The sequence below is a fragment of the Equus caballus genome, chromosome 20, assembly GCF_041296265.1.
Source record: "Equus caballus isolate H_3958 breed thoroughbred chromosome 20, TB-T2T, whole genome shotgun sequence".
NCBI lineage: Eukaryota > Metazoa > Chordata > Mammalia > Perissodactyla > Equidae > Equus > Equus caballus.
The window spans coordinates 61,921,099-61,926,347 of NC_091703.1; the positions used below are offsets into that span (position 1 = coordinate 61,921,099).

Below are 5,249 nucleotides of genomic sequence, written 5' to 3' on the forward strand. Positions count from 1 at the left end.
TCTTTTTCTGTGAAACCAGTACTAAGACAGACACTGTGCACAGTGAGTTAGGAAATCTTCCTGACCACCTTCAAATGGTATTATTGTTCACAAGGTAGAGAAAAGGAAAATAATACCCATAAAAAAGGGATAATTTGCTAATTCAGGGAAGAGCTTGGATTCAAACTGTTCTTTTTAATTCAGTACCAAATTACTTTCCACTACATCATGCTGCAAGTACATGAGGATATTGATCTCTAATACTACTCCGAGTACTAAAGGTATATAACATGTCGAAAATTAAATTTAGTGCGTTTGTTTCTTTTGAGATTTTTGTCTCTGTCAATGCCATCAGCATTCTCCTCATCTCCTTTAACTTTTCCCTATTCCATGCCATAATGTACTTTGTAACAATATTGCCCACACATCTTATCTGACTTAATTGCCCATAGATAAGTCTAGTTTTCAGTCTTTCATTACTTCTCTAATTGTTGTGAAATCTTGGGCAAACTGTCTCATCTTATTGAGCTTTAGTATCCTCCTCATTAACATGCTATCTGCCCTGCACTCATGGGGGCTAGGATCCCCTGCTCCCACTGGAGGGACTGGATTGATTGGATGAGACTGAAGGATATGAGGATCTCTCTGCCTTAAATCTCCCCTCCCCACAGCTTCTCAAGAATGTTAGTTTTCTCCTCATCCAGTCAACACTCCATCTCAACCCCTTTTTGATGTTTTATCACGAAAAAAATTAAAATTCAAAGGCCATATAAGTCAATTATTGACTAGATGCCTCATCAGAGATACAACTGTGATTGTTTTTTGGTTGTACTAATGAAGTTGTGAGTAACAAATGAAATAGTATATGTAAAAATAATTCGGACCTCCTGGGATTGCATCTGGAGTGTGGTTAGTGTTCCGCCAGCTTCGGAGATGGAAGGGAAAGCAGGCCTGGCAGAGGTACCCCTTCCATTCCCAGCGTTCTCAGTAACTGGTGATTGGAAGACACTCTGCAAGGTTCAAGCTCTGGGCAAGAACACCTCCCTCCAGGACTCTTCTTTGACACCATCTCTGCCTCTTTCTTGAAGGAGTCATGGTTGCCCTCACACCACTTGTGAAGCCCAAGATCATCAAAAAGAGGACTAAGAATTTCATTCAGCACCATCAGACCGATACAAAATTAAGCGTAACTGGCAAAAACCCAGAGGCATTGACAATAGGGTACACAGAAGATTCAAGGGCCAGATCTTGACGCCCAACACTGGTTATGGGAGCAACAATAAAACAAAGCACATGCTGCCCAGTGGCTTCCAGAAGTTCCTGGTCTACAACGTTAAGGAACGTAAAGAGCTGCTTATGTCCAACAAATCTTACCATGCTGAGATTGCTCACAATGTCTCCTCCAAGAACCACAAAGCCATTGCAGAAAGAGCAGCCCTGTTGGCTATCAGCGTCACCAGTCCCAGTGGCAGTCTGCGCAGCGAAGAAAATGAATAGACAGCCGATGTGCACATTGCATTTGTGTTAATAAAAACATAAAACGATGAAAAAAATTCATAAATAAAAAGGACTAGTGAAGGAGAGAGTGTTACACATAATATAAACTATCATATAATAGTATATATTATAACGTATATAATATGTTATATATCATAGTATATATTATATAACATATATATGATATAAAATATTGATTATATTAATATTTACTATTATATATACTATTATAACATATAATAGTAACATAGTAATTATATTTTATATAATTATATATAAATAGTAGTAATTATATTACAACATAATAGTAAATATTAATATAGTCAATATTTTATAATGCATTAATACATTAATATTTATCTAATGTACATTATATATCTATGTTATATATTGTATTATTATAATATATATTGTAATCTATCACATATAGTTTACTACACACAGCTTATATGGTATTTTTTGGCTGTATTAAATAGCAAAATAGCAATTTTTTTATTGCATTAGAAAAAGAAACACTAAAGGAATAATAAATTTTCCAAGAATTATATTAGAGCTTGGAAGATGTAGATTCCTTAGCCGAATTTGGATATGATAGGCTAAAGTTTTGGTCAGTCTGATTCTATTTGGGTAAATTTTGCAAATTAACTATAATTACAAATTTCTTTGGTAACATAAATTACATATTATCAAAACTAATACGAATATTTTAAGAATCTACTCCGGACCATAATGGACATGAATAAAAGTCCAAACATTTAGGGAAGTTTAGAAAAATCAAATTCTAGGTTTTGCATATATCAGTAAGGAGCCTGGGCTCAAAGTCTAGCTAATGGCATTGAGTGTGCGTCATGTCCATCTTGAGAAAGGACAAGACACTTTGACACTGTTTTCCACAGTGCTTGAACCATTTTACATTCCCACCAACAGTGTATGAGGGTTCTAATTCCTCTGCTTTCTTGTCAACACTTGCTATTTTCTAATTTTTTTGTGATAACCATCCTAAGAGGTGTGAGGTGATATTTCATTGTGGTTTTGATTTGAATTTCCCAGATGATCAGTTATGTTGAGCATCTTTTTGTATACCTCTTTGCCATTTATATGTCTTTTTTGGGAAAAAATATCTATTCAAGGTCTTTTCCCATTTTTTAATTGGGTTATTTGTTTTATCGCTGTTGCATTGTAGGAGTTCTCGTGTATTTTGCATATTAATCCTGCTGGAATGGAACAGCATAGACTGGGTGGCTCATAAACAACAGAAACTTATTTCTCACAGTTCTGGAGGCTTGAAGTCCAACATCAGGGTGATAAGATGGTCTGGTTCTGGTGAAGGCCCTCTTCTGGGTTATATGCTGCCAACTTCTTGTGTTGTCACATGACAGAGAAGAGAAGGAAAGAGCAAGCGAGGAGCAAGCTCTTCCCAGACTCATAAGGGCATTAATCCCATTCATGAGGGCTCCGACCTCACAACTTCATCTAATTCTTATTACCTCTCAAAGGCCTCACCTCCTAACACCATCACATTGTGGGGAGGATTTCACCTTATGAGTTTTGTGGGGACATATTCATTCCATACAAATCCCTTACCAGAGATATGGTTCGCAAATATTTTCTCCCATTCTTTAGATTGCTATTTCACTCTGTCAATTATTTCCTTTTCTGTGAGAAGCTTTTTTAGTTTAATGTAGTCCCACTTGTCTAATTTTGCTTTTGTCGCTTGTGCTTTTGGTGATGTCATATCCAAGAAATCATTGCCAAGTCCAATGTCACGAAGCTTTTCACCTATGTTTTCCTCTAGGAGTTTTACAGCTCCAGGTCTTGCATTTAAATATTTAATCCATTTTAAATTGACTTTTGTGTATGGTATAAGATAAGGGTCTAATTTCATTCTTTTGCATGTAGAATCTAGTTTTCCTGACACCATTTGTTGAAGAGACTATCCTTTCCTCATTGTGTTTTCTTGGTGCCCTTGTCAAAGATCACTTGACTCTATGTGGGTTTACTTCTAGGCTCTTTTCCATTGGTCTATGTATCTGCTTTTATGCCAATACTATACTGTTTTAATATAATTGCGTTGCAATATATTTTGAAATTGGGAAATATGATGCTTCCAGCTCTGTTATTTTTTCCTCAAGATTTCTTTGGCTATTCAGAGGTCTTTTGTGATTCCATATGACTTTTAGGATTATTTTTTCTATTTTTGTAAGAAATAAATGCCATTGGGATTTTGACAGGGATTTCATTGACTCTATAAATTTCTTTGGTTAGTTTAGACATTTTAACAAAATTAAGTTTTCCAATCCATGAACACAGGACATCTTTCCTTTTCTTTGTGTCTGCTTTAAATCCTTTAATCAGCGATTGGTTGTTTTCGCTGTGCAAGTCTTTCACCTCCTTGGTTAAATTTATTCCTAAGTATTTTATTCCTTTTGATGCTATTGTAAATGGGTTTGTTTTCTTAATTTCCTTTTCAGAGAGCTCATTGTTAGTGTATAGAAATGCAACTGATTTATGTATGTTAATGTCATATCCTACAACTTTACTGTTTGTTTATTGGCTTTTTTTAAAGATTGACACCTGAGCTAACATCTGTTGCCAATCTTCTTTTTTTTCTTCTTCTCCCTAACGTCCCCCAGTACATAGCTGCATATTCTGGTTGTAGGTCCCTCTTGTTGTGCTATGTGGGATGCCACCTTAGCATGGCCTGATGAGCGGTGCTAGGTCTGTGCCCAAAATCCAAACCAGCGAAACCCTGGGCCGCCGAAGCAGAGTGCGTGATCTTAACCACTCAGCCATGGGGCCAGCCCCTGTATATTAGTTTTAATAGCCATTTTGTTGTGTGTATAACCTAATCTTACGTTGATAAAATATCCAGGATGGAATGGGTTTTATTTTATAGAATTTTATTTTTTGAGAATTGATTTTCTTGAGATAGGACAAGATACTTCCATGTATTTTAAATTGCATCATTTTCTGAAGCCAGTTGTGTTTGACTGATTAATACAACTAGGCTTCCACCTCAGTAATCTAATTGAATTTCAGATCTGAATCATAGCTCTCAGTTCTAGATCAGAGCTCATTTTATTAGGGTGCTAATACACTGACTTACTCTTTACAATCCCCCCCTCACTGGCTTCAGCCCTGTTCTACATGGATAAGCATTGTACAAACCATGTATGGTGATCTGTCTGAAGTGAAGACCTGCCATTGTCTGGAAACTCCTTTTTGAATATCCTATCAATTGAAAATGAAAGTTGTGTTTGAACAATGACATTGGGTCTGCTGGTTACCCTTTCCTTCAATATACGCACCTAAGTTTCAGCATTTCTGTAACCTGAGTTGCATCACCACAGTTTCCTTCCCACTCATGTGTTGCTGCATCCCAGTTTGCTCTGTATTTGAGCCTGAACACTCAGATTTGATATGTGTAAAATGATTCTCCTTCATATTTAGCTTTCATAGCATATTCATTTTCGTACTATATAAGTACTTAAAATAGCATGTAAAGGGGATCAATAAAATTTTCATGTGACTGAAATATTGTTACTTGGAATATATTTAGAGATAATATAGTGCAAATACTCCTTATCTAATATTTAATATTTGAAAAAAATATTTTCAAATGGGTAAAAAGAGCAAGAATTCTCCCTGAGTATCATAGCAATTTCAGAAAGTTATGCTGTACTATATATGGTGTGAAGGATGTTTATCCTTTTTGTGAGGAGCTAACTAGTAAGATTAAGAAACGTGCTTACAATTTAGGAATGGAAATTTCA

At 35.8% G+C, this 5,249-nt stretch overlaps 1 non-coding gene and 1 pseudogene across 1 annotated transcript; both read left to right on the top strand.

Annotated features, from left to right (window-relative positions):
* Nucleotides 1–860: 860 nt before the first annotated feature.
* LOC111769394 (small nucleolar RNA SNORA7) lies at nt 861–1,000 on the top strand. The gene has a single exon (XR_002802387.1). It is a non-coding gene; the product is annotated as a small nucleolar RNA SNORA7 (small nucleolar RNA).
* Nucleotides 1,001–1,072: 72 nt separating this feature from the next.
* On the top strand, nt 1,073–1,476 carry LOC100070562 (large ribosomal subunit protein eL32-like; annotated as a pseudogene).
* The last annotated feature ends 3,773 nt before the right edge of the window (nt 1,477–5,249 follow it).